Below are 25,178 nucleotides of genomic sequence, written 5' to 3'. Positions count from 1 at the left end.
TATCTATACATTGCACAAGTATGACTTAAGGCTCGGTATGAAGGGTTCCCACACATAGTATGACTTATCTTGGGTTGTTGCAATAATTGCCTTCCAAGATATGATTGACTAAGGTGGTAGTTCATTTGTCCTTATGAAGTAAGCTATTAACTAAGACCAAAGGAGGGTGAATATGACTGAGATGGCTTCAAGGCTATGCGTAGTGTGAAGGGTAGTATGGGATGCCTTTCATGCATTTCACAAGTGTGTCTTGAGGTTCCTTAGAAGTGTAGTACCCTTATGGAAAGAAGCTTAAGACTTAACCATGCATTTAGACTATGATTAAGATGACCATAAAGGGGTACTTGTGTTGGGTAGTATTATGGGATGCTATTCTTGCTTTGCACATGTATGCTTTTAAGGTTACTTGAGAATGGTGCTAATATGGTATAAGTGACCAAGGGTCAATTATGCTTACATGATTATGACTTATCTTTTATGCTCATTAACTATGTTTTAGTTTGACTTATCTTTATATGATGCTTATGTTGGAGACCATGATGTGATGTTGATTACGCTATGAATATGTTATTATCTCTTATGCTTATGTCATATGTTGACTAACCATTTGAGATGCTCTTATGATGTTGTGCTAGCTTTCATACTTGTACATTTTGTACTAATGCATATTGCCTACATTTTAACCGAATGTAGGGTCTTGGAGATTTGAGTTGCTTTGGAGGCTAGGTTTCAAGGATCTAGAAGAGTTGAATTTCTTGGTGAGTCCTCATAGCTTCGAGGACAACATCCACTTTACCTTTATGTCATTTCGTTATGTTTTTAGACTTTGTATGGGCTGCGTCCCGAAGACTTTTATTCATGAGTTTAAATAGATGGTTTGAGACAGTTTTTAGTAAGACTTTCGCTTATTGCTTTTATTAAATATGACTTCGATGTAAAAGTTTTAAATTTTCCCATATTTCCTATTTATCTTATGTTATGATTAAGCTAAGGGCTTGTATGAGACCCCTTCGGGGTCAAGTACTCCATTTTACTTCTAGGGGGTAACCCCGGGTCGTGACAAGTTTTAGGTTGGACACTAGTTTAGTTTACAAGTTTCTAGAATGTTACAATAGGATGCCCTAACTGCTCGGGTTGAGGTGTGTGAGAAAAAAAGTAGCCAACCCGCTTATTTGCAAAAAGATCCAGTGAGTTGGATCATAAACTAGTCCATCTCGGTGAACAAAAGTGCACTTTGGTGATATGGCGAATGGAACGGCAAGCTCGATCCAGGTCACCTAAATGAACAGAAAGACTGGATGTAGGAGTAAGTCCAAATTGCGAGAAGGCGTGCATATCTGCCGAGTAGTTTGGCGATCCCGACTATTGAAATTTTGGGAAGTTTTTGGAAACATATAAATTGATTTTTGAATAGAGAGAAAAGGGTCTTACATAGTTTTTAGAGATTTTTACATACTTTGACAATAGTGCATATTCTTGGAGAGGGTTTTGAGGTTAGATATTGTGGTTTTAAGGTTTTAGTCTAAATTTTGGCATTAAGCATTGGAGATTTTGTCATTCCGATGGAACATCTTTTCGATAACAATTTCTTGTTTCTTGTTATGTTTGGCTAAACCACCTTTCCTTAGGGGTGGGACTATGTAATTGAATGCATAAATTAGCTTGTGGATATTGTTAATTTCAAGATCTAATGTTGTTTTGTAATGGATTCAGTTGTTTATTCATGTTTTCATTTATGAACCGAAGTTGCAAATTTGGTTGCTTTCTTGTAAAACTTACTTAGAGTAGAGTATATGATTAATAGTTGTATTGACCTGGGTATTTACACCCCATCTTGATCAAGTGGGTTAAATTAAGGATTTAGGTTGTTTTGTATTGTTAAGCTTGTTGAGGTTCGAAAGAACTCGCTTCAAACATGATAGCGGATTGAAAAATGGTTGTTATAGCCACAATACATCCTATCCATTAAGATTCAATGACTTAAAGCAATTATTCATTGCCCATTAGGTGAACTTAGTATTCGATTGCTCACACACTCCTAAGCTTCCCTCTCTATTTGTTCAAACCCCGCGATAATTTTCATTATTAAGAATTGATTACCAAACTCTTAATATTGATAATTGAAACTTATTAATACACATTATGTTGTGTTTTGTGTATTTATATTCTACAAGAAATTAGAACACTTTCGTACTTCGTATCTGAAATGGTTTTTGTATCACTCCTTGTGGGATCGGCCCAAACTCACAGTTGGGTTTTCTACTTGTTAGTGACCGCCTACACTTTTAATCATAAGAGGTGTAGTTGAGCATTATCAAGGACCTCAAATTCTCAAAAGACTATGAATCTGAGACCAATAACTCTCTTAGGCCAATTTTCATATTTCGGAATGGATGGAATCGAAGGAATCCCATTTTGATACTTGAAACTCCAAAAGATACCAAAAACTACTTTTAAGCAACTTTAGCCTTTCCAAACCCAAAAAACCTACACAATTCATAACTTTCACTCAAAGCTTGAAACCAAATTTTAAAAATAAATGAGAAATTACTTTGATTAAATATTAAGAGGAGTAAAATGGTAATTTTATAAAATAATTCCAAAAATAACCAACCGGGTCATTACACGTAGGTCAAAACCGTAGACCATGTCCGATAGATTTTTATCAAGGGTGTTTTGGTCTTTTCCTGCTCAATTAACCCCTAAACTACATCGTTTTGGCTCTATAACTACCCCTGTAACTACTTTTGCACCTAACACTAAGCCTAAATAATCTCATTCACTCAAACTTTTAAAATCCCTCAAGTCTTGTTCTCCAAATTCTCCCAAGAGCTCTCAAGGTGGAAGTTAGGGTTTTGAGCTTCAAGGGCCTATTCTCTTTGAATTATTAAGGCTTCGATTATCAAGGTAAATGAAAATTCACTAATGGATCTCTTTAATCCATTTGGTTCCAAAAAAATCTCAAATCTCCAATTAATTATACCTAATTCTCTTAAGGTTTCATGTGATTTTCCATGGATTCAACTTATTGTGATTAAATTACTTATATTCAATCTTATTATGTACAATTTGATATAATTATATGATTTTCACTTATTTGACATTAATCCATGCATATGCCTATTTTATGAATTATAAATCATGGTCTTGAACTTATTAATTAGGATTGTGAAATCTGTGCATGTTTTATGAAAAGGAAGACTTATGAACTAAGGATCCTTTTGAGATAAGTATCAACGATTTGTGAAAGGTTTTCTAACATATGAATGATAACATGATTTAGATATTCAAAAAGATAAGTGTCTATTATGAAAGATTATGAAGTCATGGTTTGAAAAGAGTTATTCTAATATGAACTTATGAATAGATTGGTATTCTTTAAGTGTTGTTTTTTCAAGTATTTTGATTTGGTTATGATTATGTCTTTTCCGTTGAACTTAGCACCGAGAGAACTTTGATATGGAGGCTCCCCCGTTAGTAGATCGAGTCTCTAGAAGTAATCTCTTTGTTTTTAACTACATACCCCGTAGGACTGTCTTAAGTGACATAGCTAGTGGATACACCTTAGCAATATGAATGATACAAAATTCTACCTTGGCAAGTAAATTCCCCTTGCCGGTGTGAGGTTCATACCAGATTCTATATTGTATCTCACATGGCCTTATTGTCGGTTAGCGAGAAATATCCCTCAAATGAACTATGTTTTCTTCAAAAGTCTTTTCAATGTTTTCCTATGTTTTTTATTATGCATTGAGCTTGTTATGAATCATGCTTTCTCTTGTAAGGATTTTACTACGTTTTACTAGGTCATGCATATCATGTTTAAAGTTCCTCATATTATCATGTCTATGTTTTATGCATTTCCTCATACTTAGTACATTCATTGTACTAATGCATACTTTTTCTTATATTGTCTCATAATATGGGAACCGACACTCCTCCAGTCGGATGCACTTAGGTGGATTGCTTTACTACCAACTATTTGGATTGGTGAATCCTTGTCATTCAAGGGCAAGGGTATGGGCATTTTTAGTGCTTTGATGTGTTTCAGTTTTAGACTTTGTACCTGGTGTATGATTTATGTCCCAATAACTCTTATGATGATTAGGTAGGCTTATGTCTGACTTAGTAGTATTCCATGTATTTCTTATGTAGTTTGCTAGTATTGTTTATGTCATCTTATGATTTGATACTTATAATGATTATATCTCATAAATTAGATTTTTATTAGGTCATGTTTACGTCAAGTGGCTTATTTGGGCCTCTCAGAGTTCTATTTTTCATGTCACGTCTAGGGTGCACTTTGGGTCATGACAACATGTTATGAGAAAAATAAGAATAAAAATATGCAATTGTTAATGCAACCCTTTTTTTCTTTTCCTTTTTTTTATAAGTGGATTAAAGTCGTGGGAGGGCGGGGAGGGGTAGTGGTGCTTGAGTAAGTATTATTTTTGTGATTTATTTTGATTCTTAATTTCTTGAAGCTCGAATTGTCACTAAAATTGTCTCATTGTCCATTAACACAATTATTTATGCTTATTAGAATATTATATATTAATTACTCTAAAAAGAATTTTACTTTGATGAAACATTTTGTTGTAGGGACAAAGAAGATGTTAATTTTTTTGAGGAAGAGAGATGTGGAGTATGTCTTATTTGCATAGCTGAAGAATCACCACTTAAAGCTAAAGTTAGAGGTTGATTTCAGAGTTTCTCCCTTTTTTGGTACATCAGTTTTCTTACCCGAACAACAATAGCAACAAAGGTATCGTCTGGGTATTCATAAAGGGCAGTACAATTTAACATTAACCACATCTATGATTTGGAGCTTGATATTTCATAAATTGATGTTAAATGTTCTAAAAATTGCTTATTGAAATAGATTAAAGCCTCACTTAGAAGATTTTATAGTTCCCAACATTCTAAGTATAACATTTTGGTGCATTTATTTTTAATAAGACTAATCTAACTGCTTTGTATGTAAGTTTTCTTTGTGATTAGTCATGATTTCAATATTACAAATTAGTGTATATTAAGTACTTTCATTTTTTTACTTAGTTTTACCAAATCTAAGTTTTTTTTCTATATTTTTGAGATAGGCTAGAGTCAATAACAAAGTATATCAGTACTTGATCTGGGAATATTTTTTTGCAATATTTTAGGAGTCAAGTAATACTACTTTTAGGAGTCAGTTATAGCTTTAGAGTTTTGTTTATACATTTCTCTTTTCTACTGTACTTTCAACATAAGCCTTCAATAAAAAGGTTTAATTATTCTCCAGATCGTTTGCTTCTTCTCATCATTTCAATAAGAATTTTCTGTTCAACTCTTTGTTTTACGGTATCTGAGCCAGGTTGGAATTCTTCAATCTCTGTTGTTGTTATTGTTCTGTGAAAAAGTTATTGTTGTGTAATATGGATCAATTCAATGAGGGGTGGTGCAAATGCATACAATGGTGTTGAGAAACTTGTAGGAACTAACGATAACTGTTGGATGATATGAATGGAGGCTTATCTTCAAGGTCAAGAGTTGTGGAAACTGGTAGCTGGTTAAGATACAAAAATTCTAGAAGATATTCCTAATAATATTGAACAACGTAGGAAATGGAAGATCAAGTGCATGGAGGCTCTATTTGCTTTAAGGACATCGGTTAGCAAATAGTGCATTGATCATGTGTGTGGTGTTGGTTCTCCATAGCATGTCAGGGAAACTCTTCAAAGGTTATTTTCCAAGAAGAATATAACAAGATTACAATTCTTGAAAATTAATTGGCAATTACGATACAAGGAACCATATTAATTTTAGGATACTTCTTCCCACTGTAGAATATTTATGCTGAAATTTATGACCTAGACATAACCGAGAAGATTAGTGTAGCCCACTAATTGGAGGAAGGTTGTTTGTAATATTCATAAGGATACAAATCAATCATGTGTCATAGGTGTGGGAAGCTTGGGCATATTCAAAGATATTGTCATTTTAAGATCTCCAAAACAAATATTGCCTGTGAAGATGAAGAAGATAATAAGCCTAATGGGAACATTGTTTTACTATTAAAGACGTTGAAATAAAAGATAATGTGACGTTTGAATTGGCACCAAATAAATCTCATATCAATTATGTTGATTTCAAGGAGGAGTGGATCTTTGATTCTGATTGTGCATACCACGTGACTGGTGATGATTCATTATTCTCGTAGTTGCGACAACATAAGGGATAAAGAGTTATTGTAATGGATGATAACTCAGCTTATCTAGTCATGAAGGAAGATGTGGTTGAAACTAGTATATATCATCAAGCTAAATGATGTCTATCATGTTCCAGGTTTGAAGAAGGATCTAGTTTGAGTCTCTCAAATTACTAATTCTGGAAAATATGTTTTGTTTGGTCCAGATGATGTGAAAGTACTTGATAACATGAAAAATATTGAAGTTGATGTTCTGTTTGTTGGTAACAAGAAAGGCTCTTTATGTTTCATGTTAGCGGGAAAGGCATATATGAAGAAAATAAGCCAGATAGAAAATGCAGCGATATAGCCTGCTCAGTAGGGGCATTTAGGTTATCAAATGCTACAAAATATCTCTCCATATAAACTCTTAGGTGGCATACCACCTCTGAAAAATGCACAAGAGAAAGTTATTTGTTAAGATATGGAAAATCACATCGCCTTCATTTCAAAATCTCATCTAATCGCAGATTAGCTACATTTGGAATAGTGCACACAAATTTGATGAGAACAATAAGTTGTAGTGGTTATCATTATGCAATGATATTAGTAGATGAATTCTCTAGATTTACTTAGGTATATTTTTTTAGGTAGAAATATGAAGCACTTTCCAAGTTCTTTGAATTTAGCGACATTTCAGAAAAAGAGTTTGGGCAAAAAAACAAAGTGTTTAAGGAGTGACAATGGTTGTGAATTTATGTCAACAAAGTTCTTTCAGTTTTGTGTAGAAAATGGCTCTCAAAGACAAATGATGTGTCCCAATACCCTTCACTAGATTGGGGTTACAGAAAGAAAGTTGGCATATCTCTCTTCATCAAGTCATTCATGGCTACATGATAAGAGTCTACCTCTTGAGCTATGGGCATAAGCATTTCAATGTTCATGTCATGTTATAAATCGTTAACTTCCTTGGCCTGTTATGAAAAAGACTCCTTTTGAATTTCTATATGATCAAATGTGAAATTTAGTTACTTGCGGGTCTTTGGTTCAATTTACTATATCATGTTCCTAAATCAAATAGAACCAAACTTGATCTGAAAGCAAAGAGATGTATGTTTGTTGGTTATGATTCATACAAGAAAAGGTGGAAGTGTATGGACCCAGAAAATAAAAAGTTTGTTACATCTAAAGATGTTGTGTTTGATGAAGTGTCATCTTAGATTACAACCCAAAATTCAAGTTTGGAGAATGTCACACTTGATGATTACCAAAATGAGTCATTGTTTCTTGAAATTAATCCTCAAGGAGTAGATAAATCCCCTACCCCAGCTATGGAACCCTCATCTTAAAAAATGGACAGAAAATGGTTAGAAGATCTTTGAGAGAGAAAGGCAACCAAATCATCTCAAAGATTATCAAGTGAAGTTAAATCACTGCACAGTAATTTCGTGTTTATTTACTGGAGCGTTTTATGAAGAACCTATATGTTACGAGGAAACTAAGGGTTGTCAAAATGAGAAATAGCAATGCCAAAAGAGATTGATCCTTGAGGAAGAATGATACATTGAATCTTGTACCAAATCTAGAAAGCAACATACCAGTCACTTGTAAGTGGGTCTATCAATTGAAAAATAAATCAGACGACACAATCGAAAGATACAAAGCTTGTCTCATTACTCGTGGATTTTCTCAAAGTTATGGGCAAAACTATGGAGAAACCTTTAGTCCTATGGCAAAAATGGTAACTGTGAGATCGGTTTTCTCACATGCTACTTTTAGAAATTAGAAGCTATGGCAACTTGATGTAAAGAATGAATTTTTGATGGAGAGATAGATTTTAAAGATCTAGTGGAGCAAACTCAAGCGTTCATCGCTAAACATTTCCCCAACCATGTTTGTCGATTGAAGAAGGCATTGTATGGCCTGAAACAAGCTTTGTGTTCTTGGTATTGCAAAACTACATAGTATTTTATATTTTGTAGATTTAAAGTTTTTGATTGAGATTCTAGTTTGCTTGTAAAATTAGAATAATAAATCCATTTGTTGATTTAATTATACGTGACTGATATGATAATTAACTAAAGTGATGAAGAAGAAATATCGTAATTTAAGGATTATATATCCATACAATTTGAGATGAAAATTTAGGAAAGGTTGAATGTTTTCTTGGTTTGGAAGTGAAGAAAACCAGTCAATGGTACTTTATATGTTAAAGAAGATATGCTAAGACTTTATTGAAGCGTTTTGGCATAGGAGAGGCAAAAAAATAGCAACTACAATGGAGATAAATCTAATGATTAAGCAATATGAAGGTAAGTTGTTAAACGATGCTAAATCATTTCAAGAGCTTGTTGGTAGTTTAATTTACTTAACTATCACAAGGCTGGAAAATGCATATTTTTTAGTGTTGTCTCTCAATTTATGTAGAATCCAAGAGCTTCTCATTTAGAGGCAGCAAAAATGATTTTACGTTACATAAAAGGTTTTGTTGACTATAATCTTATGTATGACAAAGGGAATAATTTTGTGTTTCAATGATGTACATACACAGATTGGGCAGGTGATACAACTTTTCGTCGTTCAACTTTAGGGTATTGTTTCAACCTTGGATCTGCATTTTTTCTTGGTGTAGCAAGAAACACTCCAATGCTGCTTTCTCCAGTATATAAGCAAGATATATAGCAGCGACAATGGCATCCCAAGAATATATTTGGCTAAAATATTTGATGGGAGATATTTTTGGTAAAGTGGACTAATCTGTGCAAATTCAATGGGATAATAAGAGTGCCATTAAACTTGTTTCAAATCCAACTTTCCATCGGTGAATAAAACACATAGAAGTTCATTACCATTTTATTCAAGAAAAAGTATTGAATGAAGAAATTGAGTTGAAAGGAGTTCATACTAGTGCACAAGTAGTAGATATCTTTAAAAGGCTTTAGTGAAGCCTAATTTGAAAAGCTTAGAGTTGCTCTTGGAATCATTGATGGTAAATATGCACTAAGGGGGAGTATTACAAATTAGTGTATATTTACTGCTTTCGTTGTTTTACTTTGTTTTACCAAGTCTAAGTGTTTGTTCCTATATTTTTGGGATAGACTTGAGTCAATAACAAAGTATATCAGTACTTTGATATGGAAATATTTTTTGCACCTTTTTAGGAGTCAAGTTATACTACTTTGGAGTCAGTTATAGCTTTAGAATTTATTTTATAAATATCTATTTTTTGTTGTATTTTCAACACGAGCTTTCAATAAAAAAGTTTAGTTATTCTCCAGATCGTTTGCTTCTTCTAATCATTTCAATAAGAACTTTATGTTCAACTCTTTGTTTTATTCCACCTTTGTTTCTATTTTAAGTGCAGTAGTTGCTTGAAACACAAAATTTACAATAATTAACTATTTCAAGTCATATAATTTTTGTGTTGCAAAACACATCAAGTGAGTTTCAAAATATTATAATATTTGAATGAGATTTAAGCACAAGGTAAGACATGATTTATGAAAATAAAAAGAGAATAAGGCAATAGTTATTGTGAGTTTTGTTACTATACTGACATGATCTTGTTTTCTAACATATCAAGAATCACATAGATTTGAATTTCGAAGAACTCATCCATAAAGGAAGTACTTAGACAGAAGAAACAATTTATGTGGAAAAACAAGTTGAAGCTCAGAGTAACATATTTTTTTATAAATTTGAAAGATATTTTCATTTGTACATGTTATAATTTCCTTCTCTTTTGTTAGGAATTGGAAAATATAATTTGATGAAAATTTGAAATTTTTTGAGAATGTGATGCTTTAGTATTTTGTCATTAACTATAACACTTCAAAAAAATATTGATTATCTTCATCATCTCTTCCGGAAAATGATAATTAGCTATAGTAAAATTATGTCTCTATTAGAACTTATAATGGCTAGATTTATTAATATTAAAGAATTTTAACAACCGGAATAATAATTGGCTAAGGGGAATTTTTTTTTTTAAAGGGAGGTATAATGATCGAGATTATTACTGTAACTATTATTTATAACTGACGAATAGAAAATTTGTTTGTTAAACTTTTAATGTTAAAGCTTTTAGCAACCGACGACGACCAAAATATTTTTGATCATTATTACCTAATAGCTACTGCATTCAGACTTTTCGTGACCAATTTTTCCTTTGCTAAAGATTTTTTTTCTTGTAGCTACAATAAGAGTGCATTCTTTCGAATATGAACACTTAAGCTCACTCACAGGCTTCTCTCAAGCCCCTATAAAGTCTCATTACTTTGTCAAGAATTTTTTTGTGAGTAATTCATCGATAAGGATCTGGTATTGTTTTTCAACTAGCTTAAGTATGAGGGGTAGTCGAATGAATATGAGAAATGTACCAGTTTTAATAAATTCCTTATGACACAACTTTATTGCACAATTTAGAGTATGAAAGAAGGGACAGTTTTCCTAAATGTGTGTAGTCCCTCATTTATAGATGTGGTGCCCTCACAACCGTAAATAACATCCTACTTGACACAGCTTCAAAGACACTTGAGGACACTTAAACTCTGTGCTCGGATACCGAATTTCTCATGACCCGACCCTACTGATGAGTCTAAGATTTAGCCTCATTTAGGGCTTAGTTTATATAGATTTAGTGTCTTCGAATGCTTATTTTGTGCCAATAACTGATGTTAAATCCTCGATTTTCAATAATATTGATTGAGGAACAAAGCAAGGACGCTAACAGGAAAAAAGGAACAAAACAGGTTGATGGAATGAAAATGGGCGAGCCTGAGGATCGCCAAGAGCACTTGACGTGTCACCAAGTGGAACATCTGACCACCTAAAGCTCCAGGGTACCAAGCCCTGAAGTAAAACAAGACTGATGATCGCCGAGAGAACTCGGTGAATCATCAAATAACTCCTGGATCACTGAAAGTTACAGAACACTAAATTTGAAATAAAAGGAGGATGAGAAAAATGTGAAGAAAGAAGGCGAGATGAAAGGACGAACAGCCAGTCGCCAAATGGTCGGCGAAGCTCGAATAACCTCGTCGATCGACCCCAAAATTCCACACCTCCAATTAGTATAAATTGAATTTTGGAAGAGAGAGAAGGCATTCACAAATTAGGAGGAATAAAAAAAAGATAGCAAAAACACTACTATTGTTTGTTTTTAGTAATTTTCGCTATATTTTCAATTGGGTATTGTAATGGTGTTGAGATTCTTCATAGTAAACTTTTGATTTTCAAATACCCAGTTATGGAGAATGTAGTAGGTATCGAATTTCTTATTTTTACGATGATTGGCTAAGACCCCAATCTTGGGGGTTTGACAATGTAACCAATTGTTGTGTTTGATTTAATGAGTGCTAGCATTCGTTGATTTATGGTGTTAATTTGAAGTGGGTCTGAGTTATTACTATTGTTTACTTCTATATTGCATGTTTATTGCAATATACTTCACGATTTTACGCTTGCTTGAGAATGAAGTCTAGAGCTAAGATAATATATTGGCATCCATAGGTAGTGGGCCTTGATGGTTTCAGCTTGAGGAAGTCAAATCCAAGTTCCATCCTTTGTTTCTTACTCGAGATAGTAGATTTGATGAGATTATGGGTTTGTCTACTTTTGGTATGCATTAAGGCTTGAAAGAACTCAGTGGAAACAAGGTATTTATTCGAGAGAAAAGTGCCTTATCTGAAGTCCATCTACCCATAGCAAATTAACATGGTTGGTTAGTGATTTGCACCCGTTGAATTGAATCTAGTGGTTGGTTAGTCAATCCCACAATCATTGCCTTCTTATTTGATTATATCTTATTGATTGGTTAATTGGTTTGGTAGTCTTACAACTACTCACTTGGAGTAGTTAAGACATCTTTGAGTTTGATCCATAGATTCCTCATTATTTATTTATTCAGCTACGAAAGTCACAGTCATAGTTTCATAATTGAATTCAAAAGAAAGCTACTCTCTGTGGGATAGACCCCAACTTACTTAGTTGTGTTTCTACTGATGTACGATCGTTCACACTTAGAATTGGATGAAGTGTCTTTGAAACGTTAATCAAAATGGCGCCGCTGCCAAGGAGTAGTGCTATTTAGAGTTATTTTATCAAAATTTGACTTGTGAATTTGTCGGTTGTAGTTGAATCAATTTAGGATGCATTGTTCTCATGTTGATTGGGCTGAATAGAAATAAGAATGAGTGAGGCAGAGGTGAATGGTAGCCAAGCAGGTCACCGTGATGAGATCGATGATATTAATAGTGTGTCCAACCCATCCCAAGCGGGTGAAATGGGTGCAATTTGCCTACTATTAACTGATGAGAATGTGATATTTGAGGTCACAAGCACAACTCTTTACCTCCTCCAAATGAAGGGAATTTATGGAGGGTTGTTTCATGAAGATCCACATGAGCATGTGAGGAATTTTATAGATGTGTGCAACCCGTTTTCATTCAAGAATGTGTCTCAAGAGTCTATCCGGCTCAGGTTATTTCCACTTTCTCTGATGGGGGAAGCTAGAAAGTGGTTGGCTGACTTACTAAAGAATTATATCACATCGTGGGATGAGCTTATCAGGGCATTCAATGCGAGATTCTTTCCCCCATCGAGGATGATGAAACTCAGGGATAACATTCAAGGTTTTAAGCGATTGGAGGGTGAACACATCCATGAAACGTGGTTAAGGTTCAAGAAACTCTTACTTCAATGCCCAACTCACGGGTTACCAAATGATTTGCTAATCCAATATTTTTACAAGAGTCTTGATTCGTTAATAAAGGAATGGCTGATCAATTAGTTTGAGAGGGAATAATGTTGCAATCATTTGAGGTGGCTTAATTTCTTCTTGATGACATGACAAAAATAAATTAATCTTGGTACACTCAAGAAGATCAAGTTTCCCCTTTTGTTTTAGAATGACTTGAGAGCAACTTGATAAGGAAAAAGAAAGGGATGAGAACATCAAGAAGATGTTGGCACAAATGGAGCTACTACAAGAGCATGTGTTGGAGAATGTGAAAAAACCCAAGGGAACAAGTGGTGTATTTAGAGTTGAGGATGGTTCTTTCTCAGGTTATTCAAAGTCGGGGGAGAATCAAGGTTTGAATTCCAGGAGATACGAGGAAGGTTTCCACCCACACTATTTATAGCAAGGTGGAAATCAAGGTTGGAACTCTCACAAAGAGGAAGAGCAAAGAAGATACTACCAAGAATGGGCTGAGAAAACTGATAATTGGAGAAGAAAGTATGATCATGAAGAAGACCACACTCAATCAAGTGAGATCCCAAAGTCGAAAGGGAGTGCATGTAGTCCCTGGGTGAATGATTTGTTGTCATGCATCCTTGACAAAGTAGAAGGTTCGGATGATTTGTTAAAAGGGATAAAATTCAATTTTTTGTCATTGAACAATAGAGTGAACTCTCACGTGGATGCAATTAAGCTACTTGAAGGTCAATTGAATTTACTTTCAGCACAACTAAAACCAAATGTGATGAGGGAAAATGGTGATAGAGGTCTAGCTGTGGTTACACGTAGTGGAAATGTAGTGGTAGGTGATGTGACTGGCAATAACAAAGCTCAAGTTCATGAAGAAGACAAAGGTATGGAGGAAGATGTGGAAGAAAACAGTCCAATCCCAAAAATGATGCAACCTCTACCTAAAATACCTCCTCCATTTCCCCAACGCCGCAAGAAGAAGAACAAGGATGAGAAGTTCAAGAAGTTTTTATCGGTGTTCAAGACATTATCGATTAATCTCCCTCTAGTGGAGACATTGTTTGAAATACCGGGTTGTGCCAAGTTTATGAAGTAGTTAGTTACAAAAACAAGAAGCTTGGACTTTGAAACAATCGAAGTTTCTCATAGTTTTAGTGTAATTATGATTAAGGAGCTGATCAAAATAAAAGAGGATCCCGGAGCGTTCACCATCCCTTTCACCATCGGCATACTCCAATTTTCCTAGGCCCTATGTGATTTAGGAGCAAGCATCAACCTAATGTCATACACAATCAACAAACAACTTGGGTTGGGTGAACCGAAATCCATAACATTGATACAATTGATGACAGACCGATCAATTAAACACCCTATGGGGATACTATACGACATTTTGGTAAAGGTTGACCGATTCATTTTCCCGACCGATTTTGTCATTCTTGATTGCGAGATCGATGCTGAAATTCCCATCATTCTGGGAAGATCATTCTTGGCAACCGGGAGAGCGTTGGTAGATGTTGAAAGAGGGAATTGATGTTACGGCTGAACGAAGATAAAGTAATGAGGCGGTGGCTAGTGTGAGCCATTTGATGTGTATGAGTGAAAAACTTGAGGCCATGCTTGTTAACTATGATGAGTTTGAAGTTCAAGGCTACGAAGAGGTAGCAGCTGCTCTTTCGGGCATGGGTTAGTATTCCAAGATTCAGTTGAAGCTGGACATCGATCTAAAAATTTGAGAAAGTCCTCCCGCAAAGCCATAAACAGAGGAACCATTGAAGCTTGATTTTAAAGTGCTTCCCTCCCATCTCCGATATGCTTTCTTGGGGGTAAATAACACAATACATGTAATCATTGCAGCTGATTTTCTTGAATGGCAAGTAAAATTGCTCCTTGAGGTGTTGAGAAGACATATCAAAGCTATAGGTTAGACTATCGTTGACATAGTGGGCATTCCTCCCGGCATTTGCACTTACAAAATTCAGCTTGATAATGAATGTGAACCGAGTATTGAATATCAGTGGAGATTGAACCCACTGATGCAAGAGATTGTAAAAAAGGAGTTAATAAAGTGGTTGGATGCATGTGTGATCTACCCTATTGCGGATACCAAATGGGTAAATTCGATACAATGTGTACCAAAAAAGGGAGGCATCACAGTACTCCCAAGTGAAAAGAGGGAGCTTGTGTCTATGAGACCGGTAACCGGATGGTGAGTATGCATGGATTACGGAAGTTAAACTCATGGACCAAAACAAATCTTGCCCATGCCTTACATTTATCAAATTCTTGATCAACTTTCAGTGAGAAAATGGTATTGCTTTTTGGATGGGTACTCCGGTTGAAATCAAATCTCTATTTCTCCAGAGGACCAACAGAAAACCACCTTCACCTACCCGTATGGAACTTTTGCCTTCAAACAGATGTCATTTGGGTTATGCAATGCTCCGGCAATATTTCAACGTTGCATACTATCTATTTTCGCTGACATGGTGAAGGATTCAATTGAAGTCTTCATGGATCACTTCTCGGTTGTGGGTGATACTTTTGAAGCATGTTTAGAACACTTGGGACAAGTTCTTCAAAGATGTGTGGAGACGAATTTGGTCCTAAATTGTAAAAAATACCATTTCATGGTTAGGGAAGGTATATTCTTGGTCACAAAGTGTCACAAAAAGGGCTGGAGGTTGATAAAGCAAAGATTGAAGTGATTGAGAAGTTACCACAACCAATTTCGGTGAAGGGTATTCGTAGTTTGTTGGGACATGCTGGCTTTTATTGGAGGTTCATCAAAGACTTCTAAAAAATTGCACACCCTCTATGCAAACTTTTGGAGAAGGAGGTGAAATTCAACTTTGATGATGCGTGCATGGTGGCCTTCTAGTATTTGAAAGAAAAATTGATCTCCACCCCGATTATCATTAGTCCCGATTGGTCAGAACCCTTTGAAGTAATGTGTGATGTAAGTGGCACGGTATTGGGTGTTGTGTTGGGGAAAAAATGCAACAAACTATTTCACCTCATTTGCTATGCAAGCAAAACTCTAAACCGTGCCCAACGTAACTACACAGTTACAGACCAAGAATTGCTTGCGGTAGTATATGTGTTTGAGAAATCTTAGGCATACTTGCTAGGCACTAAAGTGGTTGTTCACACTGATCATGCTGCTCTGCGTTATTTGATGGCAAAGAAGGGTTCCAAGCCAAGATTAATACGGTGGGTACTGTTGTTGCAAGAATTTGACTTTGAAGTCAAGGATAGAAGAGGTTGAGAAAACCAGGTGGCTGACCACCTATCAAGGTTTGAAGGCAAGGAAAATGATGAACTCGAGGTAGACATAAATGATGCATTCCCCGATGAACAGGTATTCATGGTAGCTCTCTATTAAATTCCTTGGTATGCTGTTTTTGCTAATTACGTGGTGTGTGGATTAATGCCGGAAGAACTGAACTTCTATCAACCGAAGAGGTTCTTGTTCGATGTAAAGAAGTACTTTTGGGATGAACCATATTTATTCAGAGAGTGTGCAGATCATATCATTAGGAGATGTGTACCGGAGGATGAAATCAACAAAATTTTTCATGCTTGTCATGCTTCACCGGTAGGGGGAAATCATGGTGGGCTGCGTAGAACTGCTAAAGTTCTTCAAAGTGGTTACTACTGGACATCCTTTACGAAGATGCTCATTAGTTTGTTAAGAAGTGCACTCAATGTCAGAAACAAGGTGGAGTAGTTAAAACACATGAGTTGCCTCTTACGCCTATTCTGGAGGTTGAGTTATTTGATGTTTGGGGAATAGAGTTCATGGGTCCATTTGTGATCTCGTGTACGACCCATGAGTACCCCCTAGACGTAACACAATGTACAAGACTCTGAAAAGCCTCATACAATCCCTTAGCATATCATGAACATAAGATAACAAAAAAGTACGGAAAAATTTTAAACTTTTTACAATCGAAGTCATTTTCATAAAAGCAAGCGGAAGTCTTTCTACACTTTGTCTCAAACCATCTAATACAACTTTAGAATAAATCTCTTCGGACACAACCCATACAATAGTCTCAACATGAAAATAAAAGACATAAAGAAAATGGTGGGTTTTTTCCTCTTAGCTATGAGGACTCACCAAGATCTTCAACTCCTTAGCTCCTTCGAAACCTATCTCCAAATAGCACTCAAGTCTCTAAACCCTACATTTGATTAGAATACAGGCAAAATATGCATTAGTACACAATGTACTAAATATGTTAGCTAGCATAAAACCATAGGAGCATAAGACAAGGGTTAGTCAATATAAGACATAATCCAATATCATAGGAAATACTTAATGAAACATCAATAATAAGCATAAGAGACAAAATCATCATAATAAGCAAAGTCTTCAACATAAGCATCATATAAACATTCTTTGACTCTTAGTCATCTATACAATAATAGAAATATTCTAAAGTAACCTCAAAAGCATATATGTGCAATGTATGAAAGGCATCCCATACAACCCTTCAAACAAAGCATAACCTTGAAGTCATAGTAGTCATACTCACTCTCCTTTGGTCTCATTATTAGCTTAACTCTCACAATTAAAGGAATATCTCACCTTTAGACAATTATAGCAAGGGAGGCAACTATGGAACAATCCTATCTCAAGGAACATCTTACAAGAGAACATTTCTTTAATAACTTTAAGTCATACTTGTGCAATGCATGAATAGCATCCCACAATACTATTCATACTAAGTACCACTCTTAGGTCCTCATACTAATACTTCTTGGTTTGGAACATAGTTCCTCTCTTTAACCTTAGAACACAATGAGGTACTCTCTTAAGCACATCTTAGTTCTTTATTAGCTTGAACCCTATGAGATACTACTTTTAGCATGTCTAGGTTTATTATTAACTTTGACCCTATGAGACACTACCTTAAACATGCCTAAGTCTATTTATACTCTTGAACACTATGAGGTACTTCATTAAGTAAGTCTTAGTTCAATTATGCTTTAGAACACTATGAGATGCTTCTTCAAGCATGTCTTAGTTCATTGGATATGGAGATTGCTACTAGAAACCTTAACTCAACTATGTGAAGGCTTCCATCTCATGAGACCTAACTTTGGGAAAACCCACACTCTACTACGTAAGAGTTCCCCAGTTAACTTGGATATTCCTCAGATCAACTAGGTGTGGTTCTCCTTTCTACTTGGAGCCCGGACCCTCTCTTGTGTAACACTCCATCTCATTATAAATATCCACTTGAGGCCAAGCATACACCACAAGATTTACTTGTTAAGCCTTGTTTAACACTCATGTCTCATGGAAGGATGTCCATGACAATCAATCCATGTTCAAGTGATTCTATCACTTTATAATTTCAAGCATTCATAAGGCAAGTTAGGTGACTGTAGGCCTTTCACCACAATTCTACCTATTAGACTTCTATTATCATTTAGAATTTACTGTCAAAGACTTAACACATCAAGTTCATCACATTGTCTTTACTCTAAAAACCCTAGAGATCCACATTCATGACTACAAGCCTTATACTCAAAGCTTTACTTTTTATTAGCTTCATTATACCTAGATTTCTAGGTATTTTAATCACATCCCTCATTGTTAGGTGATTCTAGTCAGAATTAATCGTAAAGGTTCAATTCCAACATTACAAGTCAATATCAATCATATTCAATAAGGTCTAGTTCAATTCATGATTATATGTTCCTAACTTTGAATAATTACTACACATGACATTGATTTAGGAAGATCACCTATGAACCTTCAATTCCACCTCTAATGGCATAAACCCACAAAATATCAAATTCATCAAATAGACTATGGTTAACCATAGAAATCACACGAATTCATCATAATATCATAATTTAATGCTAATACAATCATAATTAGGTGTTATCCACTAGGTTGGAATCATACCCAAACCCTACCCACAATGTAGAAGGAAACCCTAACTAGAATTGGGTTTTTGACTTCACAATTGGGGGAAAACCTAGGGGGCTCTATGGGTAGAAGAACCCATAGATGATTAATCTTACATACCTTAATTCAAGGCCCTAACCAAGCCTGCATCAATGGAGGAAAATATGTCCTGCTCTCATCTCTTCTTCTTCTTCTTCTTCTTCACTTCTAGAGAGAGAATTATTTGGAGAGAATTTGGGTGCTTTTAAGAATGAGTTAAAATGATTTAGTTTAGGGGTATATTAGGCTTATATAGGTGGTTTAATAACTAACTAACCGACCTCCCTCAATCCCTAACTAATTACCAATTAACCCCCAAACCCCTACCTTAAAAACTAACACTTGAAATCTACCACCACTAACGAACCACCCACCCACGGACCGTAGGTGGGTCCACGATCTGTACTGCACCTTCGTAGGTGAGGTACTGAGGCTATAAGAAGCAGGAAAACTCAGGACTTGACACACGACCCCAACCCAAGGGGCGTGGGTCCATCTACGGCCAGTAGGTGGCAAGTGTAGCTGGCTGAAATTTGACAGCTTTTTGGGCTGTTTTGAGATCCTCCTCAAGGACCCCTTGGGTGGTCCTTGGGGTATCGTAACTTGACGCCATAACACTAAAACAATCATTATAAGTATGGGAATCATTTTTTTGAGTTTTAATCCTCCTACCACACTCTAAAACTCTAACAAAAAGCTCTAGAAAACTCTAGTTCAACTTACTAGTTTCTGAGGCACTAATAGCTCGTTCGGCAACAAGTACATTTTGGTGGCAGTAGATTATGTCTGTAAATGGGTGGAGGCTGTTGCACTACCAAACAATAAAGGGAGAAGTGTTGTTCAATTCTTAAAACGCTACATCTTTGCCCGATTTGGTACTCCTCGGGCTATTATTAGTGATGGGGGATCCCATTTTTTGCAACAAGTTTTTTGCATCTGCATTGAAAAAATATGGCGTGAAATATAAAGTAGCAACTCCATATCATCCCCAAACTAGTGGCCAAGTGGAAGTGTCGAATCAGGAGATAAAGAGTATCTTGGCCAAGATATTAAATGCAAATAGAACCGATTGGTCTCGAAAGCTTGATGATGCTCTATGGGTGTATCACACCGCCTAAAAAAACCAATCGGTATGCCTCTGTGTTAGTTAGTCTTCGGCAAATTTTGTGATTTACCGGTTGAATTAGAACACAAGGCCTTATGGGCATTGAAGGCTCTAAATATGGATTGGGCAAAGACTTCAAAAAAAAAGTAGATCAGCTAAATAAATTAGGCAAATTCAGGATCAGGGCTTATGAGAGTTCCGCTCTCTTTAAGGAAAAGATGAAGAAGTGGAATGATTCTAGAATCCTTAAGGGGGAGTTCCAAGTTGAAACTTGGGTGCTACTATATAATTCTTAACTTAAAGTCTTTCCAGGAAAGCTCAAATCCTAATGGTCAGGTCCATTTAGAGTAACAAGGGTGTTCAAAAATGGTTCCATTGAAGTCGAAGGTAAAGATGGACCTACTTTCAAGGTGAATGGACAACGTTTGAAGTTGTACTTTGGAGAATGTCATGAGGTGTCTCTAATAGAAGTGGTGTTTCTGGAAGATGCTTGAGATCGTTTTCACGTCTTACCACGACGTTAAATAAGGCACTTCTTGGGAGGCAATCCAAGTGTTAGTGTTTCAAATAATGTGTGTTGACTATGCAGGTGTAAGCAATTATGTGAGGTAAAAGTTCCATTGGCAGATCGCCGAAGTTGTTCGGCGATCCCGACATAATTTACCTTCTAGACCTTCAACATAGGGCTGAGATACTGGAACATTAGGCGGGGAACCTTCATCACTCGGTGATACGCCAAAGTGATTGGGGGACCCGACTTTCCCTTCCTTTCTCTTCTAGCTCTGATAGCCTGAACCCAATGGATCTTTGGGAGAGGTGGCAAGTCCATTATGCGATGGGCTGACCTATTCAGAGAACTTTGTTTTTCCCACCTTTTCGCCCCTTTATGAACGTGTTATACATTGGAAACATTGGCGATATCCACACCATTAGGCGGATCATCGAAGCTGTTCGGCGACTAGTACATGTTTTTTTCCAAATGGGCTCCTAGTGAAGATCTCTTGTCACCTTACTCTGCGTATTTACATACCAGTAGTTTATCTTTATTTTTCATTTTTGCTATTTTTTGTTCTTTACCCACGTTGGGGACAATGTTGGATGCTTTTGGTGGCGGTACATGTTTGGTCATTAAATCATTTGCTTGTTGTTCTAAAAGGATATTTAGTATCGCTTATGATCAATACTGATGAGTTGAATAGTGCTCTTAATCAAACATAAATAAATGTGTGGCTACGATGAGGCGAAATGAAGTTGCATAGACAATATGTTGACTTTTTGCATCTCGTTGTGACTAGTCGGTTATCGAATGAAGTCTTTTGTGATGAACATTGCACACTAGCGAAAGTGTGGAGTCTCGTTTAATATTGGTGTCAATACCTTGTGTGATGAGTTTACTTTGAACCTTTTATGGTGACACCTAGTTGGTCCGGTTGACTATGTAATGCAAGCTCTTGAAATGATCTTAGGAAACAATTTTGAAGAGTGAAACAATTTGACAATATACCTATTTTGTTGCCAACCCCCTTTGAACCTTATTCTTTTCTTGGAAGAAACTTGATGCAATTGTGACCCCTCTTTGTCCATTCACCCATAATCCTCATAAAGTGTGGTTTGTTTGAATAGCCAACTTAGGCCAAAAACCTAAGTTGGGGGTGAGGTAAAAAGAGAAGGTAAATCAAGAAGCGTGAAGAAGTCCCCCTTTGATCCATCGTTTTGAAAAAGATGGAACCCCTCCATAAAAAAGAGAAAGAGAAAGTAAAGAAGAGAAAAAGAAAAAAAATTAAAAAGTTGTAAGGCTGTGAAATAAAGTTTTGCAAGTCCCAAAAGAAATAGGGTGTCCGGAAAGTTGACTAATAGGGTAAATTTTGAGCATGAGCAGAAATGCTGAAGAAAAGAAAGAAAAGTGATGTTCAAACCACATTTCATGAGGATATCATCCACTGAGCCTAAATGATCATACCTTTACACTCAGTCCCGTTACAAGCTTTGAAAAGACCTTTTTGATCTTGAGTGAGCTAAAGAAAATGTTGATAGGAAAATAAGGTTAAACCTATGGGTAAAGTCATGCATGTGTTCATCTTTCTGAGTGTGAGAGTCGTATGTGATTCCGAAGCTATAAATTGTTGAGGAATAGGGTGTGAATATGATATCATCCTTGTGGTGATGGCATTTGAGTACCATTGTTGAGCTTGAACTTGCATTTGTAGCAAGTATTGTGAACATGAGAATCTTTGATAATGGTGAGTCACAACTTGAATCTTGGAGTGCACAATTGATCCTTACATGAGTAAGTTGAGTTTTGTTGTGTGCAATCATGATTGAGTCTTTTGTAGCACTGTTTGAAACATCTCTTTTGAACTGTTGAACTTGAGTTTTACTTGAGGACAAGGAAAAGTATAAGTTATGGGTGTTGATTAGTCCGAGATTTGGACTCATTTAGGGTTTAGTTTATATAGATTTAGTGTCCTCAAATGCTTATTTTGTGCCAATAACTAATGTTAAATCCTCGATTTTCAGGAATATGGAATGAGGAAAAAAGTAAGGATGCTAACAGGCAAAAAGGAACAAAACAGGATGATGAAATGAAAATGGGCGAGCCTAAGGATCGCCAAGAGCACTCGGCGTGTCATCGAGTGGCACATCCGGCCACCTAAAGTTCCAGGGTGGCAAGCCCTAAAGTAAAACAAGCCTGATGATCGCCGAGAGAACTCGGTGAATCGTCAAATAACTCTTGGATCACCTAAAGTTACAGAACACTGAGCCTGAAATAAAAGGAACTTAGGAACTACATTCCTCATCGGTGAATTGCCGACTACATCGACGAAGGAAAACCATGGCACCAAAATTAATTATTGAGATCAAAGTGAAGGCATATTGGCGAACTAAAAGGCAAAAGAGCGAATCGTGGAGTGGAACGATGATCTCGATGTGGATAGCCTAAAGTTACAGTGTTTGGATGAGCGAAATGTGAAGAAAGAGGGTGAGATGAAAGGACGATCAACGAGTCTCCAAACGGTCGGCGAAGCCCGACTTACCTCGCCAATCGACCTCAAAATGCCACACCTCATGTTAGCATAAATTGATTTTTGGAAGAGAGAGATGGCATTTAGAAATTACGAGGAACAAAAGAAAGAGAGCAAAAACTCTGCTATTGTTAATTTTTAGTAATTTTCACTATATTTTTCAATTGGGTATTGTAATAGAGTGGAGGTTATTCATAGTAAACTTTTGATTTTCAAATACCCAGCTATGGTGCATGTAGTAGGTATCGAATTTCTTCTTTTTACGATGATTGGCTAAAACCACAATCTTGGGGGTTTGACAATGTAAGCAATTGTTGTGTTTGATTTAATAGGTGCTAGCATTCATTGATTTCCGGTGTTAATTTGAAGTGGGTCTAAGTTATTACTGTGGTTTATTTCTATATTGCATGTCTATTACAATATACTTCAGGGTTTTATGCTTGCTTGATAAACAAGTGTAGAGCTAAGGTAATATATTGGCATCCATAGGTAGTGGGTCTTTATGGTTTCAGCTTGAGGAAGTGAAATCCAAGTTCCATCCTTTGTTTCTAGCTCGAGAGAGTAGATTTGATGAGATTGTGGGTTGGTCTGCTTATGGTATTCATTGAGGTTCGAAACTACTCAGTGGAAATAAGTTATTTGTTCAAGAGAAAACTACCTTATCTAAAGTTCATCCAACCCATAAAAAAAATATGGTTAGTGATTTGCACCCGTTGAGTTGAATCTAGTAGTGGGTTAGTCAATCCCACAAGCATTGCCTTCTTGTTTGATTGTCTCGTGTTGATTGTTGAAGTGGTTTGGTAGTTTGACAATTACTCGCATGGAGTAGTTAAGACGTCTTTGAGTTTGGTCCATAGATTCCTAATTGTTTATTTATTCAGCTGCAAAAGTCACGGTCATTGTTTCATATTTGAATTCAAAAGAAAGCTACTCTCTGTGGGATCGACCCCAACTCATTTAGTTGGTTTTATACTGATGTACGATCGTTGACACTTAGAAATGGATGAAGTGTATTTGAAACATTAATCACCTACACCTTGGACGTGGCCGGTACTTTAGAACCATTGTTGGCCCTCAAGCGAACCCTCATCCTAGCTGACTACAAGCAGAAGACTAACTCAAGAATACATAAGCATCAAATTGAAAGAAACTTTAAAAATAGTTTCCTAAATCTCAAAACTTCGCTGAATATAATGAGTATGAAACATAAGTTTTAAATAAAATATCTAAAACTGAAAGACTCTCCAAAAATGTCTATTTATGAAGCATCTACTATACAATGATGAGTGATGTGACAAGACCCACGACTCCTCAAAAGAACTACTACTACTAACAACTCATAAAACTGGGGTACTCCGTAAGAAAGGAGGTCTAACTCATAAGAAGACGAGCGGATGAAGTGATCTCAACAGACTATTGTTAAGGATCCTAAGAACCTGTATCTGCATAATTAAAAGACGCAGGTCGAATTACATCAGTACATCGAATGTACGAGTATGTAATATAGCTGAATAACAAATAACTGAAAGAAAGAATTGCAATAGATAACAATGTACTCAAGATGAATATAAAGAAATAAAGGTGATAAATCATTGAAAGCTTTAAAAACTACTTTCTCATCCCTGAAGTCAAATAATACGTGATATAAAATACACTTTAACTCGACTGGAAATTCTCTAACCGAAAACCATCAATATGAGCTACATGATGATACAATGTCTCGCCCATACTGCCAGAACTGTCCCATATCTTGCTGGGATATAGGAAACCTCAACTAAGTGGATCCGCTAAGCTTTGCTAGAAGGCACTTAGGATTCATCTAAAAAGTATGATCCTATACCCAAGTTGGCATACATGGTTTATGAGAAATATGAGTTGTCTGAACTCATCCACATATCAGTGCTCAATACCACTCCCAATCATATATAGCCATGCTCAATGTGTAAAAACATACTATTCCTCTGGGTTGAGATAATTGCTCAAATTATCCTCTTAAAAGAGGTAACTGCTCTTGAAATATCTTTGAACCTATAACTTATTTAGAAATCAAATTTTCTCTTTTGTCAACGTAAAAACTGATACCTTTGGGAATACTTACTTCCCTTATACTCTTACTCAATTCATACTTTAAAACTAATTCACAAAAAATGTGATATGATCATTGATGACTCGGGAAGTCATACTGCATAAACATTGATGGTATATCTAGA

At 35.9% G+C, this 25,178-nt stretch overlaps 1 non-coding gene across 1 annotated transcript; it reads right to left on the bottom strand.

The window, feature by feature from the left end:
* Positions 1-12,776: 12,776 nt before the first annotated feature.
* On the bottom strand, positions 12,777-12,883 carry LOC125871973 (small nucleolar RNA R71). Its single transcript, XR_007447087.1, has one exon. It is a non-coding gene; the product is annotated as a small nucleolar RNA R71 (small nucleolar RNA).
* Positions 12,884-25,178: the final 12,295 nt, after the last annotated feature.

Source organism: Solanum stenotomum, chromosome 7 (assembly GCF_019186545.1).
Source record: "Solanum stenotomum isolate F172 chromosome 7, ASM1918654v1, whole genome shotgun sequence".
Classification (NCBI taxonomy): Eukaryota; Viridiplantae; Streptophyta; class Magnoliopsida; order Solanales; family Solanaceae; genus Solanum; species Solanum stenotomum.
The sequence above is the reverse complement of the archived record's forward strand: the minus strand, read 5'-3'. Positions and strand labels throughout refer to the sequence as shown.